General features: G+C 43.9%; 1 protein-coding gene across 1 annotated transcript in view; it reads left to right on the top strand.

Annotated features, from left to right (window-relative positions):
• tenm3 (teneurin transmembrane protein 3) overlaps nucleotides 1-21,610 on the top strand; it is a 252,324-nt gene that overhangs the window by 71,483 nt on the left and 159,231 nt on the right. The gene's annotated exons all lie outside the window — the stretch shown is intronic.

Here is a 21,610-nt window from a genome sequence, read left to right as displayed (position 1 = left end):
TCCAGCGAGGCTGTGAATGCAGGGAGGCAACCGTGCACAAAGTGGGCGAGCTTTTGAAGGGGGGGGGGGACGGACGACATTTGAGACAGGGCTGAACATCGCCCTGCTGCCACCACAACAGCTCAGCGAGGCCAGTGGAGATCCTCAGCCCATCCTGGGGGAACCAGAGGTGGCGAATGAAAGGAGGCGGCTCTGACCGCACGCTCTTCCTTTCACGTTCCCCGTGTGCGGGAGCGCGACATCTGCTCCGCACAAAAGACGCGACTCCCGCTCCCTTTTGTCCAACCGAAATCCTCCGCCAGTTCCCGTCCCTTCGGGATCCCCTCTTAATGTTTCCCTCTCTGAAATATTCCGCTAGGTTTTTTAAAAAATATGAAATCCATTCCAATAAAAATTTCATCAAATAAATAAACATGAATAATGTTGCGTTTAGAAGCGCTTCACAAAATGGCCCCCCGTCGTCCGGGTTACTTTCAGCCATGTTGCGGCGGAGCACGTGGAGGCAGCCTCCCGCGGATCCTCTGAGTTTGGCGGTTTCAGAAGAGCTCGCCGCTCCGGCACTGATCCTCCACCAACCCGGCGTGGGGCGCCCTGCGTCTGGAGGACTCGCTGGCTGTTCGGGGGTCTTGTTAGCGTGGAACCCCACTGTGGCTCTTATCTTTCAGCCCCCGCCCCGTGATTCTTTTTTATTAGCGCAATACGCACCGCACCCGAAAGAACCTATCGCACCGAGATGTCATGAAACACACGTGATGCTGTGAGCGGGGGTAACTCCCCCTCCTCCGAATCTCATCCTTTTCTACTTTTTACAAGGAAGGGGCGTAATAATATTTTGTTTTTCGTGCATTAATCAGACTTACCGATAACAGCGGTATGTCAGGCAAAGTGATCTGCAAAGACGATGATGTCACTGCTTACTGCACAGCTTATCATTGATCGGCTCGATAATAATTATTTAAATGACAAAATACGTTTTGAAATTGTATTAATAAAAAATATTGGGTCTTTTGTTGTGGTATATTTGTGCCCAAAATATAACACGTGCCTAAGACTTTTAGTATGAAAATAACATATTGCTTTACTGTTAGAGACATGCCTGCCCTCTCCTCCCATCTCCTCCAGTGTCCATACTACAGCTACTGCATACAGTACAGAGGCTTTCCTCTTTTTCCAGCGTGTTGTCATATGATTACCAATCCTTTAATCCTAAAAAAAGTTTAAATGAAGACTGTAAATGGGCATGTAAGCTCTGATTTTATATTGTTGTGTAGCTACCGATAGATACACACATGTACAGTATAGATGGCATATTATTCCTGTTTTTGTGTGTTTTTGTTTTTTTTGCTTTTGGCATTTTGGCTTTGGCTTTTTAACACGAATTGAAAATTCCAATCCAGTTTTATGTACGGTCAATTTTACTCAGCTCTACAACAAATAAATTTGGTTCAAACATTTTATTTTACCAAAATATAATGCTGTATTGGTAAAGTTTGTTTTTGCTCTACCGGGAATGATCTAGAGCCTTCTGTCTACTCAACACTGAGAACGGTAGGGAAAACATCTTGAGTAATCCATGCTGAACATAAAAATGTTGTTCTTTGTAAAACAGGCACATCTATGCTGTTATTTGGACCCCTGTGTGCTGTGAAATTGTGGTGCTATGGTAACTCAAACATCTGTCCGAGATACTGTTTACATTGTAGCAACACAACAGGGGGTACAGTGGTGTTTACAGAGTTTGGAAAATATTGCTATAGTGTGACATGAACGTCATATTTATTTTATTTATTAGAAAGCAAAGTGGAAAAAAAAGTCCTGCATAGAATGATAATTTTAGAAACCCTGCTGTACTAAAACACCCAAGTTAACCCAGGAGAAATTCTGAACACTTTGTATCCTTCAAAGTTTTCCTCGGTTTTGAGAAGCAATACGGAATGAATTTGAATGAGTTCTTGGTGAAATATTAAAATGGCAGCAGTACACCCAGTGTTTTTGTTTTTTTTTTTATCTTCAGTGAGAATCCTTAAGGCTCCAAACATACAGGACATGTCAATTGTAAACGAAGTTTAAGCAGCTAGAGCTGGCCCAGGGACCTTCCTCGTGAGCACAGGATGATGTGCCTAAATGGAATCCCTCAGAAATCACAGCCAGTCCAGGTCACAGTGGCAGGACTGAACACTGTCCGTCTCTCACTCATTCCCCAATTCTGTCTCTGCGCTCTCTGTTTCTCTTTCTCACACACTCTATTTTCTGTTTTTGATGTGAAATTTGAGTTTTATGTGCATTATTTACTGTTTTCTGTATTGATGGCAGGGACTCTCTCTATTTTTCTTTCTTCTTCTCTCCCTCTCTATTTCTCTCTCCCCCTCTCTCTCTCCCCCTCTCCCTCTCCCTCCCTCTCTCTCTCTTTCTTTCTCCCTCTCTCTCTCCCTCCCTCTCTCTCTCTCCCTCTCCCCTCTTTCTTTCTTTCTCCCTCTCTCTCCCTCTCTCTCTCTCTCTCTCCCCCTCTCCCTCTCCCTCCCTCTCTCTCTTTCTCCCTCTCTCTCCCTCTCTCCCTCTCGGCCTGTTGCTGTGTATACTCCACAGTAAATCCTCTCCCAGCTGGGGGGATTTGGTCAGCTGTGTCGCTCCCCATTCGTAAGCCTGGTCCTTCCTGCATTAATCCTCATTGGTCAACACGCAGTTAGAACGCCATTGTTCCATTCTCCCCATAAGCAGCACATCATGCTTTTGCGTGAGCCTCGCCCAGAGCAACTCACAGTGCTTATTGGTCTGCATCTTTTTCCCATCATTAGCTATTTCTACAGCTGCTTTAAGGATTCGCGAACACTTTTACCCCCTTTACTCCACTGTAGGTGGTCTCGTGACTGAAGTTGACTTTACGTTTTCAAATGCCAATGGGCTCTCCTTAATTAGATTTAAAAAATATGTGTCGCCAACAAACTCAGTCAAATATTGTAAATATTGTAATAATATTAAGAATACCTATTCTAATATCTCTTAGGGCCAAATTATTTCTGCCAACATCTTTGCCGCATTGATGACATAAGCTCCCAGCTGCAAACATTCTTGCCTAGCCCCCCCCCCCCCCCCCCCCCCCTCTCTCTCTGCCCATCTGATAGGTATCATCCATACCCTCCCCCCCCCCCACCCCCCTTTTAAATTCCACTTGTGGACATTTCTGGATTCTGGATTCCTTGTGTCCCAGATTTCCTAACAATCCTGTGCAAATTTCAAACTCAATAAAGGAAAGGACATAAAGCTCTGGATTTTTAATTTAACCATAAGGGTTGACAGGTTGACATGTTGACATTCTCTCCCTAATATGGGATGCTGTCCCAAACTCTTTAATTTAATCATTAATTTAATAGAAGATAAGTACATAAGTAGTTTAAAAGAATTTGGGCTTCAATTAAGCTATTATCCAATCTTAAGTGCTGACAAGATGATGAGATCTGACAGAGAAATAGAGGCAGGGAGAGGGAATGAGAGAGAGGGAGAGAGAGAAGGAGAGAGATTATTTATGAGACAGCTACACAATATGAGGTTCAAGGGTGAGTCATACTCGGTGAACTCCGAGGTAAGCATCTCTTTCCTCACAGTCCCTTCCGTCTGGTCCTCCAGCCATTATTCAGCTCTGTGCTGCTGTGTGAACTCTTTAATTAGGGGGCAGCATGCCTACCTTTACAAAACGCAGTTACATGCAGGGGAAGATATGACCAGTTGCTCTTCCTGTGTGCCTGAGACAAATCACTTACTGAAGCTGAGAATAAGGACACCTTATTCTCTGTCTTCTTCTTATTCTTCCTTTTCTTCTTCTTCTTTTCTTATTTTCTTCTTTTCTTCTTCTTCAGCAACAACTGTAGCCCTGCCCATGCTTAACCAAAGGCTCCAATTAGCAGATTATTGTGTATCTACTAATGCATTGCAGAGGTATTCTGTAATCACATGTGCAAAGAAAAAAAGAAAAACATCGATTAAACATTTTGTAAATAAGTACCAGGGGATTTGGGAAGCAAAGACCAAGCTAAACCACTGTACCATCAAGTGGAATAATTTGACCAGAGCCTGCATTTAGTTACTGACGAAACAGCGAACTGAATTTACACATTTATGGAAAATGTCCAGAGCTCTCAGCAACTGAGATAGAGAGTCTATTGATGTGCAATGGCCCTTTTTCAGTTGTATTGCATTTATTTCCAGTGTTACATATTGACAGTATGAAGGGGCAATTCCACTGAAGACAAGTTAATAATGTTATCTTGTCTGGTTTTACATCTCTTTCAGCGGTTTGTCAAAAGATTTCTGAATTGGCCCGACATTCAAGGAACAAAGGTAGACTTGGTATTGGCATGGCCTAATTGAGTCACAGACTTTGAAGATGAGAAATATGGTAGACATAGCAGTTTTCTTTTCTTTTGTCTTGGTATTAATATGAATCCTAGCTTTTGGTGCTAACACAGGTATTGAGGGGATGTTATCCTCTGTGTGAATTACTGATTCCACAGATGCGGTATCAGCACTGCCTACCAACACGTGTTACAACAGATAACTTCCCTCTGTAAATTCTGTCACAGCGTTTCCTTTTATAAAAATGAGAGCACAAACGTCGGCGTAATCTACTTTTGAAGAAGCACATCAGAGGAACGCTTCCCCCAATTAAAGAAAGGGCCGTCTAAGAATCTCTCGTGAGTAAATGGTAACCAGCGACATCGCTGATGGCTAAAAGCAATCAGGCCGTTTCTCTGGCAGGGGCGCGACCCCAGCTCTGAGCGTGACCTTAGTAACCCGCGTGCCTTTGTTTAGCTGGATATGCTATCACTGTGTGCTTACTCACGCTTATCAGAGACAACAGTGCCCGTATTTACAGAGAAACACTCTGCTTCCTGTAGCAACAGCGTAAGCCCTAAGGTGAGATAGCGACACCAGGTTTGCTTCTGCTTTTCAGCCATGCTACGATGGCTTAAGCTAGCACAGAGGGGGGTGGTGATATGAGGGTTAGAGTCATAAAATGACACAGAGGCGTTTAAAAAAAAAGATTTCGCTAAAAAGCTTTGCTCCTGTCATATGCTTACTGTCATGTGCTCTTGTGCGTCTTTTACAACCAGTGTCAGCGTTCAATTATGCTATAGTCATGGGTGTTCTTTTTAAAGACTTTCTTTTTATTCTTTTTAAAACTCTTATTCAGATTTTTTTTTCTTTTCTTTTGTATGTCAGACCACATTTTATTTCCCGGGAGCTGAATAGACACATGATGAACAATCCCAATTTTGTTAAACAATTCATGTACAGGTCAGGCCTCATTTAAAGCCTTTAATCTCCTCATGGCTCTGTGTTTATCCATTGGTGAAAATCCAAACAAAACACGGACACTTCCCAGCAAACCCCTGCCTAGTCCAGGGCCTGGATACATATTAAACCATTGCAAACCAAACACATTGTCCCTTCAAAGGGTTGGCGTCTGAGAGCCACTCCCAAACTGGACTACTCAGGGTTAGCAGGGAAGTTGCGCAGGGAGCAGGTGGGGACCAGGACAAAATGTGGCCTTTTCGTAGGGGGGACTTGGTTGGAAAGAAGAAAATGGAGCTCCCGGCTTTTAGTGGCATCATAGGTATTGATCAGAGAGACACAGAAAAACTGCAGAGGTGTTGTAGGAAGTCCTTGGAGAGCCTGAGCTGAATTAAAAGCACCAGTGTTTGATTGACGGCCAGTGGGAATTATTATCTAACTTTTCTTTTTCTTTATGTTACAAAGTCGCAATGTTTTCTAAAAACCACAGTGAAAGAACCCATACTGCTATATGTATATGTTTTTGTTTGCCAAAACTAACATTCTGCTTTCAAGACAAGAGAGATTGTCTCTCTTAAACGTAAATGGAATGTGTGCCGTTATCCTGTGATTATTGTAGGGCCGGACCAGTGGAACAAAGCTCCCAGGTTGCCACCTTTCTGGTGTTTGCTATAGATTATAGCCCAAACAAAGGCCATTCAACTGATAGAACTGGCATTTAATTAGTCTGTTCTGTTTTCTTCTTGCTTTTTAGGGGGTGGGTTTGGGTGGGTATTGCATTTCAGGAGGGCCAGTGGAGTCAACTGACAAAAACCTAAAACCTAAATAAACATGACATAAACAAATGCTTTCATTAATTTATGTGACTAATTCATAATGTATGTCCTGTAGAATGAAAGGAAAGGGGCTGTTTTGTCATGGGTCTGGGATTGAGCTGCATGCCATCTGTGCCATGTTTTGGAGGAAAGAAATTGGAGAGGCTGCAGGTCACTGTTTATCTCTCCAGAAAGTCTTGGGCCCATGTGCTGTTTTTTATTTATTTTTTATTTTTTTCTTCCGTCAGACACATGCAGCCATCATTTCAAGGAGAAGGCATAGCTGAATCGTCACGTTTTGCTATATCGTCCTGATCACTTCCTTTTTAGTGGCGTGTGTGTGCGTGTGTGTGTGTGCGTGTGTGTGTGTGTGTGTGTGTGTGTGTGTGTGTGTTTGTGTGTGTGTGTGTGTGTGTGAGCGTGTGTGTGTGCGTGTGTGTGTGTGTGTGTGAGCGTGTGTGTGTGAGCGTGTGTGTGTGTGTGCATGTGCGTGTGTGTGTGTGTGTGTGTGTGTGTGTGTGTGAGCGTGTGTGTGTGCGTGTGTGTGTGTGTGTGTGTGTATGTGCGTGAGTGTGTGAGCGTGTGTGTGTGCGTGTGTGCGTGTGTGTGTGCGTGTGTGTGTGAGAGTGTGAGTGTGTGTGTGTGTGCGTGTGTGTGCGTGTGTGTGCATGTGTGTGTGTGTTTGTGTGTGTGTGTGTGTGAGAGCGTGTGTGTGTTTTTAAATGAAATCCTGTAACAGGCTCTGTTGAGTGATTGTGTGGATGGCTGTGTCCGTCACACAGTGAGCACGCAGGGCTCAGCGTGGGCGCGGCGGGCAGACCGGAGGCTCACGCACTCACAGACCGACCTGTGCAGCGTTCTATTTCTGAACGGGGACACCAGGGTGGAGCACTGGCAGCCGGCGCCCGCGTCGTACAGCTCAAATTGATTTCACATGTTGAATGCACCACACAGTTCCAGCTTTTTTAGGATAAGACCCAGAGGTGGGGAACGCACGGGAGGCTTAGATCTTAATTTAGGCCAGGAGCAGACAATTACCAAACCTTACAATCTATTCCAGAGAAAGCTCGCTTCAGCGGACGCTTTAATTGTGTAACTGTGTTAATTAGCAGCTAATCAAACACTTGAATAGCAGCTTGGACCTTTGCCTAAATCAAACACGAGAGTCAGTGCAGTCATACTGGGCCACAAAAGTTTCTTCCTTTTCATGAGAAATATGAATATTTACTTTCAAAGATACTTTCAGTGTTGCCTGGCTGGGGGTTTGTTCATCAGAGTTTTCCCATGTTTAGATTCCCGATCCATAAAAAGCGGGAGCGCCTTGGTTTATTCTTCCTGCCAGATGTGACTGTTAAGGTCTATCAGTGTTTAATAGAGGGAGTTAAATGGCTCAGATACGCCTGTACTCTGTGGAGGCAGAAATTAAAATGGCGTACACAACCCGCTTGCAAAGTTGTAAATTTAGCTGCAAATAAGCTCTAGTAAAAATCTGGAATGTTTGACACCTTGCCTTTGCAGCACGGAAAAGGGTAATCATTCACCTGAACATCGCCCAATTGTGCCAGCCGTATTTCTGTTTCTGTCATACATGCCTTAAAATTGAGCTAACACCGTGGCAGTCATATTTGGCAGCAGACACCACTGTGTATTGAAGCAGATGATGCAACTTTGATGCAAAACATTCCTGTTTTGTTCTCCGTTGACCAATAAGGAAGCATCAGTTGGTTGTGAGCAACTGTAATAAGGACAGAAGGGACTGTCAGGGACCAGGCAGGGGACATTTATTAAAGTAAAGTGAGGTTTTCTCGCGCCTTTGTGAAATTACATAGACATGCCACTGAAAATATATTTTCATTTATTATTTTGACAGTGGCTTTCCTCCACGCAGTCGTAAGCATTTTGATTCTTGCTTTAGTTTGTAAAGTTTCCCCCTGTGTGCGGATAGCGCCGTGGCCCACCATTTAATCACCACAGCAGGATATTATTTAATTACAGAAATATGAGGCATTGCTGATGGAATCCTGTCTTAATATAGCTCCCTTTTTAAATGCGAAGGCCATCTGACTTTTATGGGTCACCTGAGAGATTAATCTCCGGATGAGCAGAAATTAAACTGCTTTAATGGCGCTAGGAAAAAAGGCCTTCGTAAGTTGCTTGTCTGAACGCGGAACAGGCCGCGTGTTTGAGAAACCGTTGGGTCAAGCACCCGAAGCGGACATGTTAGGGAGTGATTTAGCTGCTGGGCTGTCCAGTTCAGCTCCTCTTGTTAGCCAGAAGGAGCCCACATTTTTCCGGCAAGTGTCACACACGAAGAGTGCCCCTCCAAAGCGGTGGTCCGCGAACTGAAACAGAAGCGCTGGCGGACAGAAGCACGTGCTTAGAGGCTTAGAGGCGTGCTTGTATGTACTATACTAAATACACTGAGGAGGCTGCTACAGTCAAATACAATTAGCCATTCCATATATACAGAAAAGAAACAAAAAAGATATCCTAGTTAGAAATGTGGTAACACATTACATTAAGTTGCAGCTATGTATATCTGTGTAGATAAATTGTAACTTCGTAACTAATTTGGTAACAGGAGGTTATTACTGAGTAATGCCAATGTAGGTAACATGGAACAACACTATTCTTAATTACACATGTGAAACAAAGCCCTGTTATATCTTGCTTGCTAAAAGTAATCATTCCCTATCATGAAGACACACTGTGAAATCAACATGCAAGGTATGTTTGTTGTGTATCATGAAGAAATAGCCATGAAAATATGAGTCTAAACACAATATTTAAAAATATTATTATTATATGTGTAAATTAGTCGTAACTGTTGTTCCATGTTACCTTTGTTGGAGTTACTTAGTAATAACCTCTTATTCCCCAATTATTTTAGGAACACAGATATAGCTGTAATTATTTTTTTTATAAGTTTTATTTTCAAATTTTTTCCCTTTTTCTACCAAAATGTAAAGAAATAAATAAAAGACCTATGTTGGCACATGGCTGTGTTCACACTTGTCTGCTGTTGTCCGCACTAGTGTCCCATCTTCAGTCAGAGCTGTTATCACAGAAAATGAGATCTGGTTTAGTGAATGTTGTCCATATTCATGCCTGTCTGTAATATGTGTGTATGTGCTGGCATCTGTCCTTATATCAGTGAGTCTCTTCCACTGCAGTGTACAGAGCATGTAGAGACTGGAGCCTGCAGAATGGCTACAGTGACCATGGCAATGGTCTGCCCAATAATATCATTATTTTTCTTAATGAGTCAATAAATACATATTTTTACTCACACCAGTTCATTATGACTGCGATGAGACTGACGTGTTTATGAGTTGGGGGGAGAACTGACCGAAGATACTGTATGCTAGCTGCTTAAACTGTGTTGTTTTATCCTTGGTCTTGTTTTGATGCTGTTCAGAGTAAAGTCCTCTCTATTCAGCCTAATGCAGTGTGCCTTGACTCAATAACCTGTTAAGCAGGTTTTGTGGTGGGTTACCTGGGAATGTGTGCCTTTGAACTTATTTACTGTAATGTAGGTTAAAACCTACCCTTGTAAATGATCCATTTTGGCATGTTAGTTGCTTATATAATGCATGGTGTCAGGCAGGCTGTAGCATAGGTTTATCTGGAAGTAGAACAACTGGGAGTTGTACCGTTATTGTTTTGAGCATGTGTCCATTATCTAAAATGTAGTTTAAAACAGCCTGTACTGCCATTAACTAAAGTTGAAAATCATTGTGGTCATTACATATGAATTGAAATGTTCTCTCTGCCTTGTGTCAAGAAGCTTTAAGCTCAAATGATCCAATAGGCACACCTGTTTGCATGTTAGAAAGGGATAGATGAGCTTACAGGTGTTGACAGAACGGGAGATTTACAGGCCAGTGTGTGTGGGTTGCTGCTTTGAGGCATAGCTCATAGTTCAACATGAACACCATCAGCATCCATTGATTTTCCCTTCTGCAATGCATTATTGAAAAAGAAGGGAAATGTTCAGCACATCTCTATTTAAGAAAAAGCCAAATGAGAAGCCAAATGTTGCCTTTTATGTTGCCGTTTTTGTACTGTTTGAACTGCTGAACTGATGAGAGAGATGGACTTTTTTGCTTTATCCTCCACAATTTGTGCTTTTCAGTGCAATGCTGGGGATTACAATGCATGAGTGAACTGCATTCAGAATTTACAATTATTTGTGGGGTGTCAGCGTCCTTGCCACACTGCCAAACTCATGATGTGCTTTAGGGAACAGAAAAGTAAACAAAAAATGAAAGTTTTTCTCAGGTCAGTGCCAAGGTGTGACTTGTCACCTCCAGCCATTTAATTAGAACGTGGCGAGTGTGATGCATGATGTAGTTTCCCGACACCCCAGACATACGAGAGTAAACACGACCCCGCAGTCCTACCGAAACGCATTTCTCACTGAGTCCTTCTAGTCCCCATTGCATCATATTTATGAATCACTGGCTACGTTCATGTATCCATTACAGATAGCACAAAGATGGGACCATTTGTTTAGGGCCTTCTCTAAAACCACATCCATGACTATTGAAGGTTCTTAGCTGTTGAAACAACATTGTATTTTGATATGGAAGTTACCATTTTTCCTCCCTTTGTATATTTGTATGTGCAGAGATGAACACCCCCATGAACATATGGGCCATGAATTGTGTCTCATCTACCCAATTAAATGAAACGCGTTGTTGTACAGTAGCGCAGGTGAGCACCAGGTGAACAGACTATAATGATGCCTCTGTTACAGAGCACTGCTCAGGCTTTATCGGCATGATTTCGGTGTTGAGACAGACGTTGCAACCCCCGCAAGCGTTAACGAGAAGCACCATGGCTCTTATATTTGGCAGTTTTAAAACGTCATATGGCCAGATAGAAATGTGTGATTATGCAAGCGCTAACGATGGCTGATTAATAAACGATGGTAATATGTTTGCGAGAAACCCTCCAGTTGTTCTTGCTAAAATCTTGTCAATTAGCGAAGGCATCTGTGGTGTTCAATAATCAAAACCAAGACACAGCATGTTAAGCTTTCTCATTATTACCAAATCATGCTCATGGTATCAGTACAGGCTATACCCACCTAAGTAGTATTGGTGAAAGTTGTTCAAACGTTTTCATAACTTTTTAAATTGGTGCATTTCAGTTTGTATGCACTATTGTCAGTTGGAGTTGTGAAAGTTTGTGAGTGTGCTTTTTGTACTGGCAAACATTTTCATTTGTTCATTCAGACTTGTTAGGAATGAGGAAAGGAGACACGCACACATACACTATACATGCATTTGCACACACATACACACGTGCACACTCATGTAATGAGAGACATTTTGCCCGAGTCCGAGGTGGGATTTGAGCCCTGGCCTCGCACTCCTCGAAATATTGGACAGACGTATTACCAGTCAGCTAAAGACGAAATCACCGCTAGCCAAGGGCAAGTTCTTTCGAATTTGAGGGTTATGTTATCAGGGAACGTTGTGGCAGTAACCTCCTGCAAGCCTTCCCTTTCCTAGCAAAGTGATAGAGCTAACCCTGCTACACTCACACACACTAAACATGCATACAACACACACGCGTATGCAGGGATTTACGGGCCCGAGTCTCCTCCCCCTGGCTCTCCACGGAGGCGCCACATTGGCAGGCCGGACATCTGCTGTAGAGAAGAGACAGAGGGAGCAGAGGTGGGCCCAGACTGTGTCACCGGCGTCTTCTCAGGATGCCATCTCAGATCCGCGTGTTAAAAAGACAAGGTTGCGACTTTGATTTTTCAGCGTACAGTATGTGTGAGCAGAGCGACTCCCACGCTGTGCCGCACTGCCAAAAAGCTTTTTTTCATTTTTTCATCCTCCCATAACAGGATTAGATGAAGCATTTTTCACTGACCGACTCGTGAGAAATAAAGAGTTTAGACTGCCACAATGCATTGTGGGCCCTTGGAAGTGGATTCAGTTTGGAAATGAAGAGAAAGAGCTGGCAGTATACATGGACTTTAAAGCAGACATGTTATACTGTTTCCATTAAGCCCCTTTGGCAGTCTCATGGTTCTTCTCTAGAACCTTGCCTATGGTGTTGAAGCTCTGCTCAACACCGCTATGCAGAGCAGATATCAGACGTACACGATCGCGTAATCTCCGTAAAACGAGTGTTCGCGGCGGCGTTAAGCCTCTTATAGGATGCCCTTTTCCCTCACATAATCACTTTTCTTTTTCTGTCATGGCAGCGAGCTGTCGCCTTTGAAAGGGAACCAGAAAAAAAAAAGAAGAAAATTATGATCCATGATTTTCCCGCAATTTAGTTTCGACCCCTGCCTCTGCACAGGAAGCGAGGAATGTGGGAAAGAAGGGTCTCTGGATGCTAACGAGGCGAGTGTACGCTCAGCCTCGCTCGGCTCTGCGAAGCCTTCCTCCCATTCGGGCAGACGCTTTGGCAGCCTGCTGACGCGGTGTTCTGGTTTTTGGGGATGGGGAGTGGAACACCCAGCCAGCTCCCCCTTAAGAAAACAGAGAAATCAAAGCCTGCCAGACTCCCCCAGGATCGCATCAGTCAGGCCCGGAACATATTTAAGCAATGAACCCGTTGGAATAGTAAATAAGCCCATTTTCTTTGTGGCCGAAGGAGATGGATTTCTCTGGGCGGAGAACGGCGGGGTACAGCGGGGGAGAGGGCCGTCCTGTCTGGTGTGTGCCCCGTCATGGCCGCGCGTGGGCCTGTTTGATTTTCCACTCCCAACGCGCCACGGACACACTCGCAAGAGCAGAACCATGACAACGACAGCGAGCTCCGTGACCAGAGAGAGAGAGAGAGGGAAACGGGGGAGAGGGAATAGGAGAAGGAGAGAGATGGAGAGAGGCTAAGAGGACAGTAGTGAGAGGGTATAGGAGAAGGGGAGAGATGGAGAGAGGCTAAGAGGACAGTGGGGAGAGGGTATAGGAGAAGGGGAGAGATGGAGAGAGGCTAAGAGGACAGTGGTGAGAGGGTATAGGAGAAGGGGAGAGATGGAGAGAGGCTAAGAGGACAGTGGGGAGAGGGTATAGGAGAAAGGGAGAAAATGGAGAGATGGAGAGAGTATGAGGACAGTGTGGAGAGGGGTCAGAAGAGGGGGAGAGTGGAGAGGAGATTGGGAGAGAGGGAGGAATGGGGAGACAGAGACGGATGAGAAACAGGGAGATGGCAGCGTGGAGATCGAGAGGAATGGGGTAAAGTGCGAAAAAGAAACAGAAGAGGGGAGATAATGGAGGAAAGCGGGAGAAACACGGAACCAGAGTAGAGGGGAGAGAGAGAGAGAGAGAGAGAGAGAGTTACGGGGGGTGGAAGTGGAGACAGAGAGAAGTGAGAGTGGGGAGAGTGAGTCAGGCTAGGCACGGGCGGTGGGGAAGGGGGGTTGCTGATCGCTGTCACGGTAGTTGACCATGATTATTCTGTGGCTTACAGCATGGTTTCTGTCACATTACAGCTAGCTAAGAATACATTAAACACTGGAGAACGTCATAACAAAGGCCGCGTCGTATACTTGGGGCTTTTATACGAGGCCACAGTGTGAACGCAGAGGCAGCCCAGCTCGAGTGCCACACTGGCACAGCTGGTCCTCATCTCCTTCCCATACTCCGCAAAGTCTGGTCCCCCTCGACAGCGTGCTGTTTCCAGTCCTCTCGCCTTGCTTCTCTCAAACGCAGACAGGCCGACAGCCGCGCTCCAGCAGTTTATATTTTACAGACTGGAGACGTCCTCCTCATTGCTTTTCGACCGCAAGCATTTGGAAGCATTTTCATCCCACAGCAAAAACGAGCCGTAATTGAAACAGTAGATATGTGTTTATAACTTTTCCCCACCCCTCCAAGTAAAGTAATAGCGTGCACCCCCCCTCTCCCCTGTACCCTTTCCCCCGGCTTCCTGTAATGCGTTTACAATGTGTTCATGCTTGGGTCTGCGCGCAAGGCCAAGGATCGCGTGGAGTCATCAGCCGAAAAACAGGCTTCACGAGCAGCGTTTAATTCAGAACATTTGGCATGACTCACCAGGCATACGCTAAACAGCAAAATGCTCTGACAGATCTTCCCGGCAACAAAAAAGAAAGGAAAAAAAACCCAAAAAATAATAGGAAAGTGAAAGCTGTCCAGTAATTTTTAGAGGTTGGTATTTTTAAACCAATTACCGCTTCAACGTAAGTGCCAGTTAGAAGTGCAAGAATCACTCGCACAGTGATTAAGCTCATTTGATACTGCTTAATTGACTGTGCAATCTGTACAGAGAGCAGCTTCCACTGCTGAGTGAGCAAGGAAGTGTCAAGGTGTTCGGTTTGTTTGTCTGAGACTGTGCTTTCCACCGATGTGGCACTTACCCCCGTAACGCGGAAACACTCGGGTTATCTGAGCTGAGGCAGGGTGCTAATGTTCGAGAGAGCTCTTAAAGAGCCTCTCCCAGAGCTGAAAGAGTGACCGCTTCATAAGGAGATGTGAAAAAGTGGCACTCCATGTGGGGACTGTGTCTCACTGTAATTTCGCTCTTTGACGGTTCAAAAAACGCTGTGCCATTTTGGGCTTTTTTTTTTTTTTAAGAAAAACTCCTCTCAAAAAAGCCATAGGGCTTGAACATTTGATATTTTCTGTGAAATGAAGGTGGCACTGTTGAGTCTTAGTGGGCTTGGGGAAAGGAAACGGTGAAGGCTCCAAGTGCAAAAACACCCCCACCTTCACTTCAGCAAGTGCCCTGGTGATGACAGTGGATTTCAGATGGATTCAAACCCTCTAATGTGATGGGCCTCATACCGCCTCTACACTCGTAACAGGATTCATAATTCTAAAGGACCCTGTACTTTCTATTTTCTGCTTTTTTAATTAGTCTGGCATACCCACAGTTTTGACATTTTCTTGCAGGTTATAAATCTGTCCTTTTGTCCTCTAAATATTTTACTGCAGTGTATTTTGAGTAATACATAGGCACACATTTACACAGCTAATTAACTAATTAGACCAGGTAAGTCAGGGGAATTTGTTGAAACAAAAAAAATAGCACATGCAACAAGGTCCTGGAGGAATAGTGTGACACCCCTGCTGTACGATAAGGGGCCGCAATATAAATGCGACTAGCTTCCCATCGCCCCGAAGCAATACACCTCATATGATTACCCTTAATGAACACAACGTAATCACAAGTAATTAGTTACTGTACCCGCTAACTGTTAAATCTGCTAGCCTTTACTCATTACCCTGCAGGCATCAGAAGCGATACGTTTCAGCTTCAGAAGGACGTGCTGGAGGACACGTACAACAGGAGTGTCCGAGAGGATCGTGTGGTTGACCTCATCCTGATTTCAGTGACGTGAAGCTGCTTCAGTGCAGGACTATGACAGGGCCATTACCCACAATTAATCCGCTTAACTCATTTCAAGCACAGAGGTAATAGGAAGGGACCATATTATTAGGAATTGGTTAAGACTTTTGGGGGGACACTGCAGGACTGCTGGGCGGCCCAGCCTGTTTTTAGATTTACTGATCAGACTGGTTCAGCAGTCTGGGATGCCATGTTTCCGTGTGAGAGAGGATGACACTCAAACAGACTAACCCAGGCCCTTGATTCTGGTGTTTCCGGTGTGGCTGACAGAGATCTCTGCCTGGATTCAATGAGTTCGCTAAACAACTGATTAACCTTTAAACTCCACCACTTAACAGAAGCCCCTTCCCACTTGTGTATAATGGATTGGGGGTTTTAACACCTTCCTGGACGGCTGTTATGCCTTTGCATCCCACCAGAGACTCGGTTTATCCAACAGATCCCACGCCGTAAAATTTGAAATACACCCAAAGACGGCTCAGTGGAAATATGCTCTACAAGGAAAGATTTTGAAGTATTTGGAAAAACTAGCTAAATGTACTCTCACTACCATATGTCCCACCAAATCTTGGACTGGGGGGTTGATTTTACATCCCAGTAAAGGTAAACTAAAAAGCTGTTACATTATAACTTTCAAAAAACTAAACTGTGGAAGTACTGATCATATTTCAGGAAACTCGTTCCAGACGCACAAAAAGCGGCGTCCTGTCTGTCACGCAGACATTTGTGCCAGGTAAATTTGCAGGTTGGGTCAGAACCGGCATCAGCTGCCAACGCTATCTGTCATACTCCAGATGGGACAACAGAACACTCACATGCTTCAGCTTGGTTTTTGGTAGTCCACCATTGCAAAAAAAAAAGTGAATGCATGCCATTTATTTTCAGTGAAAAAAAAAGTTTCGGGAAAAAAGTCAACTCACTGTACGACTAAACTTAAATGTAGCTTGTATGTTGTTGGTGTCTATAATTCACTTTACTTTGCTGGCATTTAGCAGACACTTTCATCCAGAGCGACTTGCTATAGAAGCGCAAGAGCAAAGATCGCAGATCGAAGTGCATAATTCCCCGAAGGGAAAAAGCTTAGTGCAAGACTGGGTGAGTGAATATTACACTCAATCACACAAACGAGAACAAAAAACAAAACCCAGATGAGTGTTACATTACATTAAATGAACAAAAGCAAAGAACCACATAGTTTAATTAAAGCTTGGTTTTGGGGGCAAATATATGTTCTGTAATTTAAATATACAATAATTAATACACAGCAAAAAACTAAAATTAATTCAATCTTAGTATTTTAGTCTTATATTTAAAATTGTATTTATATTACCTTTTTGGTATGAAGGTGCCAATGAGGTGAGACAGTTTGACTAATTTCAAGATTTACCAAGAAAATGGGGTAAGAAAATTCCACTTCAAGCACATATAAACAAGCTAATATTGTATACTACTTAAAAAGATTTTTATTACAAGACTAAAACACTTCTTAAGCAGATTTTTTTTTTCCAAAATCCATTGTTAAGCAAAGGTTTACTGAAAAATTCATTAGCCATGATGTTTTGATCAATGCATGCATTGAAATGAAGTGTAAAAACTTACCACCTTGGGAAACTTCTTCCCTGCAAAGTTTGTGAGACCTTGAACAGTGTAAAATTGTCATGGTATGAATAGGCTATATGATGGTATGTGTGGGATATTGAAATACACAGAAGTTTTGTCATCAGTTCCTGGCAGAAATCTTAAAATAAGATCAAGATTAAGATTTAATTGATATATTGAGATGATTCCCCTACTCCGGAATGACAGATAGTACTGGAATGTATATGGGCAGAATCCGTTTCTCTATATCTAGACAATCTGAAAAGTCCAAACATACCCTTGGGCAAACTAGGCACAAAACAGCTCTCGCTAACAGAATTAATGTTGATTCTGCATACAGTTAGCCATTTTACACACATATTGCATGCCCATTAAAAGAGAGTATTACTGCGGAGTGGTACACTGGGCTTCACTATCATTCTGGATGATTTTCCTTGCTAAAAAAATAAGAATATAAAAACAAAAACAAAGCTGTTGTCTTTTGAAACGGTATCTGTAATAATTCTAGCCGCAGGTAACTTCCTTATAGCTGTTTATCTAACATGTAATTTCAAAGACAGCCCAACACGGTGCTCCCACCCCCCTCCAAGTCCAAGCGACAAACAGTAAGGTAGGGAGACTGTGCTTTTCAGAAAACTCCCATAACCGTTTGATTCATGGGGCGACGTCGGGAGTGTCTGTTCTGTGTCCGGAACGTGGTCTGAAAGGTGGTGGCCCGGGGAAAGGCCGTGCCGCTCTGTGTGTTGTCGTAAGAAGATGGCTTCCAGATGTGCGTAAGGCCTGCCGTGAAGGAAAAGCCTGGATGTGCCATTCATCACAGTTAGGGTGGGGGGAGAGCAGCCTACCCACAACCCATTGCTTCAATCACTATATTGACGGGGAGTTTGAAAATGTGTTTTTCTCCTTTTACGTGTATCAGAATCCATACATATTACATGACTCCTCTAAATGATAGAATGTGCAGCGTAGACTTGTGCGTCAGTTCAGTGCATCATAGAGGGCGAGAGGGGATGGTTTTGCATGCATTGGTGTTTAACTGTCTGTGACGCTGTATTTTAAAGGAATGTTTGACTGTTCTCTGGAATAATTAGTAGGCTACCTTACTCCCCGCTATTACTTAGCACTTATGTGTAGTTTCAGCTTGAAATTAAAGTCTTCAAAAAGGGTTTGAAAATTAACCCCATGCAAAGAGTTTAGCCTTAAACGACTAAGAGCTCCTAACATGAGCTTACTCTGCTAATTCTCCCAACTAACCAGACACTCTGAGCATTTCTTTCTCTTTCAGAAGTACACTACATGCTATTTAACTCTCATGGAGGTGTCACCTGACTGTATAAAAATATTACCTCGCTTTGTGACGTCCTTTTGTCCTTAAAATTATTGCTTGTAACCCCAATGTGATGTAATGCAAAATTGTTTCAAGCTGTGTCATTTCCTACAATCAATCCATCAAGATTCATTACGTGAATTCAGTTTAATATTCTGCGCTGGCATTTGAAGGAACGGATGATGGCGTTTTAGAGCAGCAGTTGGGCTTCCTGTTATCAGTGCTGTGCATTATTCTGTCCACACCAGCTCTTTGTCAGGCCCATAATGTATTCTGCTCAACCTACCTCTCTGCAATCAATATCAGAATTCAACATGCTTTATATTGATTCTGGGCATACAGGAAATCAAATATACCTATGCCGTAATGTTTACCATCGCTGTTCACTTCATTAGAAATGCCTGTAATGAGTTCCTGTGTTGGCATATTGAATTATTCTTCTTCACTTATGGAGAAGAACCGCATTTATTTTTTGGTTAATCTGTTAGGAGTGCCATAACAAAGATGGAATCATGCTTAGCTCATTTTTGCCCAGTGTTCAGCAACTTGAATGAATAATAATGGATTTAGACCTACGAACGCACGCATGCACACACACACACACACCTAAACATTAACATTTCCAGTTAAAAATACATGTTTTTCTAATTTATTGAGCTCTCTTTCTCTCCTTCTCAAGTTGCAAAATGGAGGCAGTAATTAATGAGAATGCTTTGCGGATATGCAGCGAAGCAAAAAAATAAATAAAAACGCTGCCAGAATCAAACACATGGAGCGGGGGTGAACAGAAACCCAGAAGAAGAGGAGTCAGCCATGTTTCCCTTTATCCAAGCAGACCACACTGTCCACACAAAAACGACCCGTGAGGAATCGCTTACTGCCTTCTTTGTATAAAATAAAGTGAACAGGCCTGAGAAACGCTGATGGCGGGTGTTGCAGGTAGCAGTATTGATAGCGACCCGGAGTCGGAGAGACAGCCGGCGAATGAGAGCAGACTCTCCCAGGCACCGCATTAGTATGGGTGTCCACTCGCCTGGGCCCCGGGCCGGGGGCCGGGGCTGGGGGGGGGTGCAGGAGGAGGGGGGGGGGAGTCTTGTGACATTTGGCTCTGGCTGTAATGGAAGCCTAACCTTTAAATGCTGTTTGGATGAACCCATTTTTCACCTTCCGGCTCCCAATTGAAAAGAGTTCTCACCTGGTCTTTTCATTAGCCGCTAAAATTGAGAACCCACCACGAGAGAGCACACGGGAGGGCGGGTGGGTGGATCCACAACACATATATCCATCATACAGCCGTTTCCTGTACGCGCTTTTTAAATATACATGTAATATACACTCACCAGATAGGTTGGTGGGTAGATAGATAGGTGGGTGGGTGGATGGATGATGGCCGTGTGATGAATGTATGCATTATTCTGAGCTCCTCGCCCGCCCTCATTGCGTATTCAGTCATGTGACAGGGAAGGACGGGGGAGCGGAGGCAGCAGGCACGCAGGGGGTCCTCGCTCCCGGGATGCGGTATCAATAGAGGCCCTCGTATACGGCCCGTTTGGAAAGTTAAGCCTGTTGAGGTGCTGACTGGATTAGAGGGGCACTGTCGTACTCTTTCTTTTTCCCTTTCGGAAAATACGCGCAGCGAAAATAAGCACAGGAGCGGGCCGAACAGCTCGAAACATTTCCCAGCGCCATTAAAGATGTTTGTTTGTTAATTAAATGGATTAAATATTATAAATATTGAAATGTTTCACAATGTGCGTACGAGTATGTTACCCTGTAATAAATTATACGATGACGATCCCAAACATGACTTTCTGGAATTACATTTGAACGCCCACCCCAAATGTTTATATTTGAAAACATATTTTCCTATGGGGCTCCTGCTGTTTGCACGGCTCCACACGCCTCTGTTGTCTCTGACACTTTTTTCTCAAAATTCTTTGTTTTCTCTCTCTCTTTCCTTCTCCCTCGCTCTCTCCCACTCTCTCTCTCTCTCACACACACACACACACACATACACACACTGATATGCACACACACTCACACACATACACAAATATGCACACACACTCACACACATACACACAAATATACACACTTACTCGTGCACACACACACACACACACACACACACACACACACACACACGTACACGCACACGTTACTGTGAAGCACGTTGTTCCAAACGAGCTGAAGAAGCCTCACAGCTTCCATCTGCCTCCTTACTCAGTCACTCAGTCATCTCTGCTTGTGTCAGTTCAATCTTGGCTGTACCAACCCCAGCACAAACACATAATTAACACATAATTAACTCTCCACTACAGGCCACTGATATATTACAGAAGAAGAAAAAGAAGCAGGGACGGATATTTTCTCCAGTCATTTCTCTCGCTCCCGGGGAAAGAGGAAAGAAACGTGATGGCTTCTCTCGTCTTGCGCGATTCATTTCATGATTCTCGTCAGGAAATTGCGCCATGCCGCTCACTACTAATAGCTTGTACATGACGTTAGATTTGATGTTAATAATTTGTTCACTTCCAGTGTCCGTAGGAGGCTTTGTCACGTTGATTGAAACGCGTTTGTCAGCGGAGAGTGAGGAGGCAGATTTGAGTTATTCGCCCAGCAAATGGTCCACAAATGTAATGTGGCAAATAATAGACAGAGTATGAATATTTTATTTGTCTGGGTCTCTCCACTAGCACAATTTTGTTATCAAGCTGTGACAGGGAGATGGGTTGAATGACAGCTCCATCGCTTCTTTTGTGTCAACGTTTTATCTCTCCCATCTCTCCTCTTGACTTTGTTGGAGGCGGCACATCCTTTGTAATTATTCCGTGGCAGTACACCATCATCTCATTTGTCAGCAGTTTGTGTAAGTTTTTGTTATAGGGCGATGATTGGAGGGTAGTGATGCAGGATGTAAATAAACAGGAAGCCAGGGGGAGACACCCGAGTATCGGGGGGGGGGGGGGGTTGGGGGGGTTTGTGATTCCTCATCTTCTCTACTACGGTCGCTAAATCCTAGAAAGATCAAACGTCCGGGGCAAAGACGAACGGGAAAGTCATTGTTTCTGTTGCCTGTCGTGATGATTAGCCACAATCAGGCCATTGATTTAATGATCAATCAGAGAAACGCTGAGGGGGGAGGGGGACCATCTCTCCATACATACTGAGAAGATTGATTGCACTTGCTGGAGATGGAGGGGAAATCTTTGAAGTCTGCTGGATGGTAATCCAGGTTACATTC

The sequence above is a fragment of the Conger conger genome, chromosome 6 (genome assembly GCF_963514075.1).
Source record: "Conger conger chromosome 6, fConCon1.1, whole genome shotgun sequence".
Classification (NCBI taxonomy): Eukaryota; Metazoa; Chordata; class Actinopteri; order Anguilliformes; family Congridae; genus Conger; species Conger conger.
This window is presented reverse-complemented; position numbering and strand designations above follow the sequence as displayed.